Below are 14,896 nucleotides of genomic sequence, written 5' to 3' on the forward strand. Positions count from 1 at the left end.
TTAAGAATTATTTTTTTCTAAATGCATTTTAACAGGAAAGTAAGAAAAAATGGAAAAAAATCATTATTTCTTAGTTTTCGATCGATCATAGCTTTAAAATAATACATGCGACCATAATTAAAACCTATGTATTTTATTTGCCCATTTCTCTCGGTTATTACACTATTTACATTTTGTCCCTATCACAATGTATGGCGCCAATATTTTATTTGGAAATAAAGGTGTATTTATTTTCAGTTTTGCGTCTATCACCATTTATAAGCTTATAGATTAAAAAATGGTCGTAATATACACTCTTCACATGCTTATTTAAAAAGTTCAGATCCTTAGTTAACTATTTATGTTTTTTTTATTTATATATAATTGTAATCTTTACATTTACAAACACCGGGGTGTGCAAAGTAGGTGGGGTTCCATGCACTCACACTGCTTGGGACCATGCTCTGCAAATTACACTCCGAGGAGAGCAGGAGAAGCACAGACAGCCCCCTAAGAATGCTCTCACCACCTGAGGGGACCATCCACAACTGCTCCCACCAATCAGGCACGTCGCTTTTTGGGTTAGATCCGTGGCCCGGGCCCGATCCCTGCTTAAAGTATCCCGAACCCCGAGTCCCAGCAGTGATCACCACTGTTGCCATGGCAGTGCAGCCGCCATGATAGTGGGCAGGCGGCAGATGCTAAACAGAACTCTTCTCAGCCTTCCTTTGTTTCTGCCCGGCCGGCCCCCTTTTGTATGCACAGAGCTACAGAGGTGGAGGTGGTTGGAGAACATGTGCATGCTGCCTGCTGCACATTATGCAAAGATTTCCTGAGACCACCCAACACCGCACACACTTCTAGATCCCTGCAGCTTCCTCTAATCTGTCTCAGGTAGGTGGCTGCTGGAAAGATCACTGCATGGGACATAGGCGAGGGGGACTGCAGGGGGAAGAGTTGCTACTACCCCCAACTTTGAATGGAAGGAGCGTATACCTGCCTGGAAAAGTCTGGCCAGAGGTAGCCTTCCCCCCTTTCAGGATGAAGCCATGTCCCCTGCTAGAAATGAGTAACTGTGCCCTATTGCCTCCATTAGTGACCTCTCCCTGCCTTAAACAGCACCCACAGTGACCCTTACCCTTAGGTACCCTACAGTAACCTCCCTCTCCCTTCCCCAGTGGCACACACAGTGACCCTTACCCCTAGGTACCCTACAGTAACCTCCCTCTCCCTCCCCCAGTGGCACCCACAGTGATCTTTGCCCCTAGCTACCCCCCACAGTGACCTCTCCCTCCCCCAATGACACCAACAGTGCCCCTTACCCCTAGGTACCCCACAGTAACCTCCCTCTCCCTCCCCCAGTGACACCCACAGTTAACCTTACCCCTAGGTACCCCCCACAGTGACATCTCCCTCCCACAGTAGCACCCACAGAGACCTTTACCTTCCCCCAGCATGGTGTGTCAATCAGGCCGGGCAACACAGCTTGAAGGCCAGGGCATCCAGCATGGCATTACGGCCAGCACAGCATGACAACCAGCACAAAATTGTGGCCAGCCAAGCAGCACCACCTGCTACTGTCAGACCAGCCCAGCACACATCACTACCAAACCAGCTGAACGCAGCACCCAGGCCACCAGACAAGTCAGGTGAGGGAACACCCTACCTATTATTGTGAAATGCTGCCTTTGTATGATATTTATATGTGGCAGCGCACTTGTTGCACTGTGAATGGCAGCACAGCACACTTCTAGATTAGACTGCTGCTAATTTTAAGTACATTTGGCCTCACCCATGTCCATGCCCACTCTCCGTACATGACCACATCCATTTTTACCACTAACCTAGTGTCCAGAGGTGCCCCAGATCTCCCAAGACCCTAGCAATGCCCCTGCCACCAATTACAAGATTTTTTTGTACAAAACCCCCTCAACAAGCAAACAAAAAAACACTAAGGGCTTGATCATAAAGCGGTGCTAACTGTTAGCACGCTTGTGAAAACCCCCTTAGCACGTCTAAACCAGCTTTTCGCGCGTAAAACTTTACGCGTGCACTGCACAGAGCGCAGGGCGCTCCACGCGAAGTGCCTATAGGACTTAGAGCGCGCATAGGACTTTGCGCGCGTAAAACTTTGCACGCAAAACTTTGCGCGCGATCTGATTGAGAAATCCGGTGCTAACCTACTTAGCACCCTGGTTAGCACGTCTAAAGACTTTAGATGTGCTAAGTAGGTTAGCACTGCTTTGTGAATCAAGCCCTAAGTAGGTTAAGAACTAACGTGCAAACAGCGCCTGCCTTAGAAATAATCTGCAGAAGCCCATAAGCAAATTGAAGGCACAGCATGTGCAGTCAAGCTGCAGTACCAAACTATCCGTGGCATGGGATTTAAAAAAAACAAATATACAAATGCAGAGGTGACCCCGCCTGTTTTGCACACCTGTGTGTTGGGATATTTGTATTTTTGAAATCTCACAGGTAAGTTGGCCTCCAAGTCACATATAGTGGTGGGGCCCCTTTTGACTTTGGAGGGATTTCAATGTTGTAAAAGAGTCTAGTATGAAATGCCTTGTCATGCAAAACATTTTGGAAGTGAACATCCCCATTTAGTGTAACTGAATGCAAATGTATGCAAATAGAGCAAAAACATTGTATGTTTTTATCTGTACTCTAATTCCCCCTATCAAGCATCTCCCTTTATTTTGAGGCAACAGTGGCGTGATTTCAGCCCTTGCATAGTTTGGTGTTTCAGTTGCATAGTTTGGTGTTTCCGTTGCATAGTTTGGTGTTTCAGTGTTTTTTTGTTTTGTATTTTTGTGTGTTTTTGTGTGCTCTTGTATTCTTTAAATTTACAATCCATAGTTTTTATTTTTCTAAAAATAGGTCCAGCTTACTAAAGAGATCTGGTTTCCCTGAACCCTTTGGGGACAGGCCTAACCCCCCCTTAAGGACCAGACCATTTTACATGCGGGTGGGGGAGGATGTGGCGTTTGGAGGGGTCAGGCAGCCGGAACCCTGGTAGCGCCAGCTGGGCATGGTGTCCTCAGTGTGGCCAGGTGTCCCCGGTATTGCCAGCAGCCTTTACTCACCACCCAGGCTCCAGTGATGAGCAGCTCTAGTGCCCTCCACTCTGGCCGGCATCCCCACTCGCACGGCCGCTCAGTTCCGGGTCGAGAATCACATACTGTAGTCCTGTAGCTGATGTCGTAGGCCTGCTTATGATTGGCTGGCGGGGGTGGAGTCTTTAGGCTGGCTTGTGGACATTGTCGGTTATATGTAGATTGGCTGACTCCGCATTAGACTGATACGCACTGCTACACAGGGATTTACTGAGTTTTTTATGTGTTTTTACACATCTATGACCAGACTGACTGTTTTGCAGCGCGCTGTCTGTGTGTATGGGCTAACCTGACTTATTACCACCTTTTATTGGTTTATTGCTAAAAACCCAAGAAGTTTGGAATGTATGAAGTGTTTGTAATACTCTGTACAGCTATTGGCTCTTCAACATTATGAATATGCATGTATGTAATTTAGATGTAGACACTGCAGTCTTCCATCAGGTCCACTGATGTTATATTTAAAGGCATCATTTTGTAGAGGTGTTTTAGTGAGTATTGGTGTCTAGGAGAAAAAGAAAGTCTGGCACTATAGTTTATTAACAGCAGAGTGAATGCGGCATGATGCGGTAGCAAAAAACAGATGTACAGTACAGAACTGACATGCATGAGAAACTCGTCTGACAAGTGAATCCAAGCGCTGTACCTGGGTAGTGGGAGGTGGCAGATGTGGGCGCAAATGGTGCATGGCCTTATCATGACCATTTTGCTGGGCTAAACACCAGGCTTCTTCTGAGGTGGGATGTGCACAAAGTGACTAGAACGGCAGCGAGGCTAAATGCGATCAGAGGGTTTTACTTCTGGGTCCCTGCAGGGGGAAGGCCCCTCCCAGGTGATTGGTCCGTAGGATCTGTCCTGGTTATGAGTGTGGTGGAGCGCACGGCCATCTGAGGGAGGCTGTCTGAGCGCGTCACTGATGACGCTGCGATCAGATGATCTCTGGCCGAGCACCCGCCTCCCGTGGCTACGTAGCAGGATCTGTTGTAAGGTTGCTATTGCAACCCAAGGAAGCTCCCTGCTAAGAAAAAAATCAGCGCACAGGGCAAAAAATAAAACTCTTTCCCATAAAACAAGTTATACAGGGAAAGGTTGCCGGATAGGCTGAACAAAATAATAGCCCGTTCAGCAAGAACCTGCTGTGCGTGGAGATATTCTCACACACATAGGCTAATTGGACTAATGGAGGTAGCAAAAGGACAGAACAAGTGGACGAATGGAGGTGGGGCAAGGGTAGGATGCTGGTGTAGTGTCCCAATGGGTGGCAAAAGGTGAGAGGGTGAAAGTGAAAGGGGAGGAGTGAAAAGAAAGAGAGAAGAGGTGAGGATAAGAAGGGACACCAACAAAACTGTGCTAAAGGGAATGGTGAGCAAGATATAGGACCAACAGCACATGAAGTAAGAGGTATGGCTCTCGCCGTGGCAGAGGTGGGCACATCTCATAAGAAACATGCAACACTGCTTACACAATAACTTTATTAGAAAAATTATACAAAAAGGGCTCTTCAAAAGAGAACATCTTTAAAAGAGAATTGTATATTCAAAAAGCATTATAAAAAATCCTAATAGAGTGGACCTAGTGCGGTTGCACAAGTTGGTCCAATAAAAGAGAACCCCTACCAGGGCGGGAGCTAAAAAAGGGCAACAACCGGAAGTCGAGTGGAAAAGGAAAGCCAGGAGCCATTAAGGATCCAAGAAACAGGCACGATCTATATAGTCATTAAGACCCAAAGCGCCCATTGCATTAGTGCGCAGGATTTTAAGATTTTCTCTTTTGAAGAGCCCTTTTTGTACAGCAGCTCAGCACAGAAGCCCACAGCACACCATGATGTAAAATCTAGAAAATGTTTTTTGCTCACTCACAAGCTGCCTTGGCTGTCTTTTGGATGTGCAAAATAAAGGTTTTCTGGACTTAACATCATGGTGTGCTGTGGGCTTCTGAGCTGAACTTCTGCATGTCACCACATGGAGAGATTGCCAGACACCACCATACGACAATACGACAAGGGGGTCAGTAGCATTCTGTGTACCCATTTTCTATTCTGGAGTACATATGATGAACAGTAGAGAAGAAAGAATAATCTCTTTCCTCAACGTTAAGAACCTTCCAGGCATGTAAGAGCTTGAAAGCCCTCAGAGTTTCTTAGATTTTCAGTAAGCTTTTATCTGGTAAATTTGTTTTATTCCTAGAATTATCCAGGATGGGATCCAAGGTTACAGTGACATCTTCAGCTGCCATGATCTTGCCCCTAGCCTCAGCTTATCCGGGAATAACTGGATGAAGCCAGACTCCTCTGAATTAGGGGCATAGACATCGGTCACCAGTGCCAAACAGCCATGAATAAGCCTACAGACCTATATAATAAGAATGTGATCACAGAACTTCTTTTCTACTAGAAGATTCATTTTACAGTTGAAAGTAATAGCTACCTTACCCTTTTTCCCTAGGAATATAATTCAAAATCTATTTTTGATATCTCTTAGAGGTTTGTGGGAGACTAGTTCCAACTTTAAATTCAGTCTCCAGAATGATGGCCATGTCAATTTTAGAAGAAGTTCCTAGTCAGATGGAGAAATCCTGTGAAAAAAGCCACAGCTTGGTGTTAGATTAAGAATTATCTTGGGGTTTTGATGAAAAAGTGATCAAGATGCGTAATGACTCGGTCCAGGTCACTGGCTGCTCTCAGGGCCGGGCCGAGGCATAGGCTGGAGAGGCTCCAGCCTCAGGGCGCAGTGTAGGAGGGGGCGCAGAATTCATTCAGCTGTCATTCCTAAGTGTGTTTGAAGCAGAAATAAATAAGAAAAGGGGATACATGGCAGTGACTGCAAGCCAGATAACTAGATATTAAGGTGTTGGGGAGGATGTGGGCCCTGTGGTGCCTCTTAGTATAATAATCAGTGTGTGATGGCTGGGGTGGCAGGGATGGAGGGGCGCACTTTGGTGTCTCAGCCTTGGGTGCTGGAGGACCTTGTCCCGGCTCTGGCTGCTCTAAAGGAAAAAGTAAGTAAATAAATTACCAAAGCACAAATGCTTAGAGCATCCTCTGCAGGTAATAGAGGGAAATTTGGTGACCAACTTTATGGCCCATATGCAATTAAATTTTTCACCTCAGTTTTCTCCTAGGTGATAATGTTAAGCAATCGGAGTGAGACGCACCAGGAAGTGACATCTCATCTCTAGATCGGAGGACAGGAAGTCACGGTTCCGAGCCGCCACGCCTGAGTAACTCCAGCTAATAGCAAATTACCGGAGCGGTGATGTATGCTGTGTGACCGGATAGTACCAGCGGACACAGAGGGACCCTTCGAGCCAACAGACGTCGCCAAGTTTGAGGACTCGGAAAACATACTCGAGCAAGGCCGCTGCGAGTGGTGAGACTTCAAGACACAAATATTAGTGTATTAGTTTCATTGCAATTGTGGGAATAAAGAGCCTGTTTATTTGAGGAAGAGAACGGACAATATCTAAAGACCCAGCAATTCTATATGATCATTGGTAACATCACACAGTGCTCTTAGCAATATACAAGTTTTAAATGCTCTAGGAGGAATTTTTTTTCTATTTTAAAAGATTTTTAATATTTTTTTATCAGCATTCTTTTTATTTATTTGTTTCTAGCTGATTTCCCGGCATTGCCCGGGTATGTATTTGGCTGGTGTTGGCTCCGCCCACTTTTATAACCCTAACACACAATGACTCAATGACCTAGTTTGTGAGCTTTGCATTGTTTGGCATCAATAATTTGCATTGAAATGAAACAAATCTGATGAGCTGTTTGTGTCTCCACCCCTTTTATGCAATTGAACCCCAGTCACCCAATAAATAACTGTACCCAGTTTGGGGCTTGTGCCATTAACAGTGCAGGAATGGCAGTAATGAAATACTTCCCTTGAAAATCAATAGATTAATTTTGATTGGCTTTTGTAGGCTCCGTCCACTTTTATGAATAATAGCTGATGAATCGGTGTTGCCCGGGTATGTATTTGGTTGGTGTTGGCTCCGGCCACTTTTTCTAACCCTAACACACAATTACTTAATGACCAAGTTTGTGAACTTTGGGGTCTTTGTCATCAATAATTTGTATATTCCCATAGAAATTAAGCAAATCAGATTGGCTGTTTGTGGCTCTGGATCTCTCCGGCATTTGAACCCCAGTGACCCAATGACCAACTGTAGCAGGTTTGAGGCATCTGCTATTAATAGAGCAAAAATGGAAGCAATTCAAATATTCCCCTTGAAAATAAACAGGTGAATTTTGATTGGCTGTTATAGGCTCCACCCACTTCCCATAATATTAATCTCAGTCACCCAGTGACCATCTGGGCAAAGTTTGAGAACCCTTGCCATTAACAGTGTAAGAATGGCTGCAGTTTATATTTTCCTAGTGAAATTTGTTTTTGGCTCTGCCCAATTTTTGTACCCTTGACACACAGTCACTCAATGACCAAGTCTGTGAGCTCTGGGGTCCTTGGCATCAATAATTTGTAATTTACCAGTGAGATGAAACAAATCTGATTGGCTGTTTGTAGCTCCACCCCTTTTCTGAATTTGAACACCAGTGCCCCAATGACCAACTGTACCAGGTTTGAGGCTTGTACCATTAACGCACTGTTAATGGCAGCAATGTAAATATTCCCCTTGAAAATCAACAGGTGAATTTTGATTTTCTTTTTAGGCTCCACCCACTTTTTTGACTATGAATCCCAGAAAATCCCAGTGACCAAGTTTTAAGCTTTTGGGTTTCTGCCATCAAAATTGTGTGAATGTAAGCAGTTTATCCAGTAAAGTAATCTGATTGGCTGTTTGTGGCTCCACTCCTTTACTGCATTTGAACCCTAGCCACTTCATGACTGAATGTAGCTGGTTTGAGGCTTCTGCCATTATTAGTGTAAGAGTGGCAGTAGTTTCAATATTTCCCTTAAAAATCAATAGGTGAATTGTGATTGGCTGTTGTAGGTTCCACCCACTTTCCTGAATATTAATCCCATTCATCCATTGACCAACTGTGTCACGTTTGAGAACCCTGCCAATAACAGAATGGCTGAAATCAATCTAACAAATCTGAATAGCTGTTTGTGGCTCCGCCCCCTTTAGTGAAATTGGACCCCAGTCACCTATCAGCTAAGAGGCCTCTGCCATTAGCAGTGTAAGAATGGTAGCAATGTAAATATTCCCCTTGAAAATTAATAGGTGAAATGTGATTGGCTGTTGTTGGCTCCACCCACATTTCTGAATATTAATCCCAGTCACCCAGTGGCCCACTGTGTCAAGTTTGGGAACCCCACCATTAAAAGTGTAAGAATGGCTGCAGTTTATATTTTCCCCTGGAATAAAATGCAGTTTTGGCTCTGCCCACTTTTTCTAACCTTAACATACAGTCACTCAATGATCAAGTCTGTGAGCTTTGGGCTTTTGGTATCAATTATTTGTATATTCTCATTGAAATTAAACACATCTGATTGGTTGTTTGTGTCTCCGCCCCTTTTCTGAATTTGAACCCCAGTCACCCAGTGACTAACAGTACCAGGTTTGAAGCATCTGCTATTAACAGTGTAAGAATGGCAGCAATGTAAATATTCCCTTTGAAAATCAACAGGTGAATTTTAATTGGCTGTTGTAGGCTCCACCCACTCTCTTGAATATTCATCCCATTCACCCAGTGACCAACTGTGCAAAGTTTGAGAACCCTGCCAGAAACAGTGTAAGAATGGCTGCAGTTTATATTTTCCTAGTGAACTTTATTTTTGGCTCCACCCACTTTTTGTAACCTTGACACACAGTCACTTAATGACCAAGTTTGTGAGCTTGCAGGTTCCCGGCATCAAAAATGTGTGAATGGAAGCAGTTTATCCAGCAAGGAAATCTGATTGGCTGTTTGTGGCCCCGCCCCTTTAGTGAATTTGGATCCCAGTCACCCAATGACCAACTGTACCAGGTTTGAAGCCTCTGCCACTAACAGTGTAAGAATGGCAGCAGTTTTAATATTCCCCTTGAAAATCAATAGGTGAATTTTGATTGACAGTTGTAGACTCCACCCACTTTCTTGAATCTTAATCGCATTCACCCAGTGACCAAGTGTGGCAAGTTTAAGAACCCTGCGATTAACAGTCTAAGAATGGCTGCGGTTTACTATTTTCCATTTAAAATGAACGACTGAAATTTGATTGGCTGTGTTATGCTCTTCCCACTTTTCCTGGATTTGTAACCTCGGCCACCAAGTGACCAACTGTGCCAAGTGTGGGGACTCTGGCTTGATTACTGTGAGAATGGCAGCCTTTTACATTTTTTCCATTGACTTGAATGGGTGAAATCTGATTTGCTGTTTGTAGCTCCGCCCAGGTGAGCAGGTGGGCCGCGAGACCCCCAGAACATATCATCCCAGGTAGTAAGGGATCTGTATACCAAGTTTCGTTCAAATCGGTCAAGCCGTTTTCACGTGATCGCGGCACATACACACACACATATACATACATCCGATTTTATATATATAGATTTTTTCATTGGTCTATAGCTACATATATATACTTTTTGTGGATTTGCTCATTTTAAGGGGAACCAGCATGATCTATGTGTGAATGTATGTATGTATGAGAATGGATATAGGATCTGAAATACAAGGGTTGTTAGATGATATATAACCTCTAATAAAATCTTTTATCTACTGTAAACACAAAATCTCTCTATTAATTTATGTCCAGCGCACCTCCTATTACTATCTATTTTGATTCTTTTGTTGAGGTGGGGAAAGGGGGTCACCCCATCTTGGATGGTTGCAGCAGGAGGCAGTTCATTTGTGTGGAAGGTCTCACGCCAGTAATTTGTTCAAACAGGATCTCAGGCAGCGCCCTCCAGTGTTTTTGAAGTTGCGATCATTTTAAACTTGTCAATAAAATACCTTTTAAGCCACCAGCAAGCAAAAAAAATACTCAAAATAATTTTGATAATACTTTCTCGCCTACTTTTTGGTACTTTTTTAGTTGAAAAGTCTGGAAAGCTATTTTAAATTGAAGTTAAAAAGTATCTCCTTGGAGAAAACTCAGGTGAAATTGGCCTCAATTCACTAAGCTTATCTCCTGTCTTTAATAACGTTTCTAGAGTTATCACCATGGTGATGAGGTATGTGGTATTCAGGAAACATTTTACCTCAGGCAAACCGAAAGTTAAATCTTCTGTCTTTAAGTTAACTCTCCAATCCTTAAAATAACTCCAGAGTTAAAGACAGGCTGTTAATTAACTGCGTGTGAAAATAACTACAGAGAAGGTACCAAGGTCGGCAAGCTGCCAGCGGCGGACTGGAGCAGCAGTGAGTGACTACGAGGGCACAGGATGGCTGCATGGGGCTGGTAGAAGCAGAACTAGCTGCCGGCGGGAGACTGGAGCAGCAGTGAGTGACTACGAGGGCACAGGATGGCTGCATGAGGATGGTAGAAGCCCCAGGTAAGTGAAACTCATTTTTTTATTTTGCTTGGACCTTCCCTTTAAAGTGTGCCAAAGCTCAAAAATAAAAAGATTTTATACATACCTGGGACATCCTCCAACCCCATCCGCCTTGGCAAACACATTATGTGGGTTTTAATTATGGTAGCATGTTTTATTTTAAAACTATAATGGCTGAAATCTTAGAAATAATGATTTTTTTTATTATTCCTCTTAAAATGCAATTAGGAAAAAATAATTCTTAGCAGAATGTACTACCCAAAGAAAGCCTGCAAAAACTAGATATACTGTAGATCATTTTGCTTTGTTAAGTAGTAATAAAGTTGTTGGCGAATAAAAAGGAGGAGCCCTGACAGGTGAAAATTGCACTGGTCCATTGGAGGTGAAGTGGTTAAGGAAGGGAGGCAGATCTTCATGTCTTATAGAAGAAGGGTTCCCCGTAAACTTAAAGGGGCACTACAGCGAAAAACTGTAAAATTTTAAATATGTGCAAACATATACAAATAATAAGTACATTTTTTCCAGAGTAAAATGAGCCATAAATTACTTTTCTTCTATGTGGCTGTCACTTACAGTAGGCAGTAGAAATCTGAAAGAAGTGTAAGTAATTTATGTCTCATTTTACTCTGGAAAAAATGTACTTCATAGTTGTATATGTTTGCACATATTTTAAATTTTACAGATTTTTGCTGCAGTGCCCCTTTAATGTTGTGTCGGCGTGATTAATTTTCCAAATCACACAATTTTGCATTTGGTTTTAGAACTTTCAACTAGCAGAGTCCCAGTGGATTGGCGTACAGTCCACATTTTCCCATTATTTAAGAAGGGCAAAAAATCAGATCCAGGAAATTATAGACCTGTAAGCTTAACATCAGTTGTATGCAAACTATTTGAGGGGTTACTAAGAGATACTATACATGACTTCATAGTAGAAAATAATCTTATTTCTCAGCATCAACATGGGTTTACTAAAGACAGGTCCTGTGTGACTAACATGCTCAGCTTTTATGAGGTAGTGAATGCTAATATGGATATTGGGAATGCTGTAGATGTGATATACTTGGACTTTGCAAAGGCCTTCAACACTGTTCCCCACAAAAGTCTGGTGCAAAAGTTGAGGATGCAAGGACTGGGGAAGAGTCTGTGTGCATGGATAGGGAACTGGCTAATGGACAGAAAACAAAGAGTTGTGGTCAATGGATTGTACTCAAAATGGGAGACTGTTAGCAGTGGGGTCCCATAGGGGTGTGTACTGGGTCCAGTACTCTTCAATTTATTTATTAATGACCTAGTAGATGCAGTAGTGAGCAATGTTGCTATTTTTGCAGATGATACAAAATTGTACAGAATCATCAACTCTCAGGAAGATAGTGTCATATTGCAACAGGATCTGGATAGGATGGCTATATGGGCACATACATGGCAGATGAAATTCAATGTTGAAAAATGTAAAGTCATGCATTTTGGTCGTACCAATGGTCTAGCACCATACAAAATAAATGGGATACAGTTGGGGACATCAAACTTGGAGAAGGACTTAGGGGTACTCATCGACAACAAGTTAAATAATTGTACTCAATGCCAAGCCGCTGCAGCTAAAGCTAACAAAATTTTGGGATGCATTAAAAGGGAAATAAAAACTCGAGATGCTAGCATAATATTGTCCCTGTTTAACTCTCTAGTAAGGCCACATCTGGAATATGGAATTCAGTTCTGGGCACCACATTACAAAAAAGATATTGCAGTTTTAGAGCAGGTGCAGAGACGAGCAAAAAAATTGATACGTGGGATGGAAGGTCTCACTTATCAAGAAAGGTTAGAAAAACTGGGTTTATTTAGTCTAGAGAAAAGATGCCTTAGAGGAGATCTAATTAACATGTATACTGTAAATACATCAGAGGGCAATATAATAGCTTGGCAGATGAGCTTTTTGTCCCTAGGCCTTCTCAAAGGACTAGGGGACATGATCTGCGCATGGAGGAAAACATTTTAGCCATGTATTTAGGAAAGGGTTCTTTACAGTAAGAGTGATTAAGATGTGGAATGCATTGCCACAGGAAGTCGTTATGGCAAACTCTATACCTGCATTTAAAGGGGGCTTAGATGCTTTCCTTGCGTTGAAAGACATCCATGGCTACAATTACTAGGTAATGCCTAATGATGTTGATACAAGGATTTTATCTGATTGCCATCTGGAGTCGGGAAGGAATTTTTCCCTTTAGGGGCTAATTGGACCATGCCTTGTAAGGGTTTCTTCACCTTCCTCTGGATCAACAGGGATATGTGAGGGAGCAGGCTGGAGTTGTACTTGGTACTGGTTGAACTCGATGGACGTATGTCTTTTTTCAAAAAAATAACTATGTAACTATGTAACTATGTAACTTGTGTCTTGCAGAAATGCAGAGTTATATGTTGCCAGCTTGCCTACACCCCCCTCAACCGCTTCAAGTTTATTAGTGAGCTTTCTTATTATGTCTTTAACAAGTTTTCATTCATGAGAAGCTGTTGGAAAGTTGTTTTTTTGGTTTTTTTTTCCCCTGGCAGATTCTAAAACTGGGGAATCAAACAGCAATTTTGTATTGGGACTTTTTTTTTTTGAAAACCGGACCCAACTGATTTTTCTAGATTGAACTCTGAATCCATTTGTGGGCCAGCCTTGCTCTCCTAGGCCTTAGTGAGCTTTGTGGGGACCTCCTTCTTGTGATCTATTGGTGTCATCTCTGTTGCTGTAGCAGTCAGAGTGCTCAACTAGGAAAGTCTTGAGTAAAGCTGCTGGAAAAGGATCTGATTTGTGGTGACTCACAGAGTTTTGCCACCTAATGGAAGCTACAAAAAAAAAAAATCTAAAATCAAAAATTACATCAACCAACATTGGAGAATCTTATCAAATCAGGTCTTATTTGTTTGGAAAAACATAATAATGAAGTCTTAGAATTGAGTGTTAACAGGTAGGTGTTCTTAAGTTAATGATCACACAAGAGAAATTAATTTCATTAAAGGGGCACTATGGTGAAAAATTGTAAAATGTAAAATATGTGCAAACATATACAAATAAGAAGTACATTTTTTCCAGAGTAAAATGAGCCATAAATGACTTTTTTCCTATGTTGCTCTTACTTACAGTAGGTAGTAGAAATATGACAGAAGCGACATGTTTTGAACTAGTCCATCTCTTCATAAGGGATTATCAGGGATTTATTTATTTTCAAAAGCACTTAGTGAATGGCAGTTGCTCCGTCCAACTGCCAAAAAACTCTCTAGCGAACAGGAAAGCTGGCCGGCATCATTGTTTAAATACTTTTTAGGGAATATCTTATAAAGAATAAAGGCCATGCTGATAATTCCCTATGAAGAGATGGGCTAGCCCAGGCATGGGCCAACTTGGCCCTCCAGCTGTTAAGGAACTACAAGTCCCACAATGCATTGCAGGAGTCTGACAGCCACAGTCATGACTCATAAAGGCAAATGCATTGTGTGACTTGTAGTTCCGTAACAGCTGGAGGGCCGAGTTTGCCCATGCCTGGGCTAGCCCAAAACCTGTCGCTTCTGTCAGATCTCTACTGCCTACTGTAAGCGACAGCAACATAGGAGAAAAGTAATTTATGGCTCATTTTACTCTGGAAAAAAATGTACTTCTTATTTGTCTAGGTGTGCAGACATTTTACAATTTACAATGTTTTGCCATAGTGCCCCTTTAATCTACAGAACACTATAAATCAATCTGAATTACATATTTTTGTAAAATAAAAAAGCTCACAGCTATATAAATCAACCTCTTGTTGAAGAAAATAATAATATTTTTGTTAATCTAAAATTAAAGATAAAAAAAAAAATATCTTACCACCCCATTTTTCCAAGATATGTTTTTTGAATAAATGACAAAAGTCCTTTTGCCTGCTGAAGATTCATGAAATAGGCCAGAAGTACTCACTGAAATGTTATTGCGAACTGGGCTTTGAATGATAATCCAGTTTGTTAAGACAAACAAAGAATGAAATGCTTGGGTTTCTCTAAAAGTCTTGAGTCCTTTATGAATGTATTTCTGTAACTTGAGGGGTAAAAAAATACTGTATCATTTCTTTTTCCAAGTATAAAGTAAACAGAATATTTTTTGTTTATAACAAAAACAAAACAAAAATGATTTTTGCATTTGATATGGAAAAAGAAATCAGTTGTTAAACTATTAATTGAAATATATTAACATGTCTTCCATGTCTTCAGCTTCAGTTAGCCCCAACGTTTGACCCAAATATTAATTATCTGATCTGTATTAGCCAAACTGAAAATTGCACGTTACTGGATTTCAAGTTTACTTGCGGGTTGTGGCTGACGGTTTCCTAGCAACAAAAGGATATTTAGCCAATGCA

At 42.0% G+C, this 14,896-nt stretch overlaps 1 protein-coding gene across 1 annotated transcript in view; it reads right to left on the minus strand.

Moving 5' to 3' along the window:
• The window catches only part of LOC137532707 (vomeronasal type-2 receptor 26-like), a 64,120-nt gene that overhangs the window by 11,304 nt on the left and 37,920 nt on the right, over window positions 1-14,896 (minus strand). The window lies entirely within an intron of this gene.

This window comes from Hyperolius riggenbachi, chromosome 1, assembly GCF_040937935.1.
Source record: "Hyperolius riggenbachi isolate aHypRig1 chromosome 1, aHypRig1.pri, whole genome shotgun sequence".
Classification (NCBI taxonomy): domain Eukaryota; kingdom Metazoa; phylum Chordata; class Amphibia; order Anura; family Hyperoliidae; genus Hyperolius; species Hyperolius riggenbachi.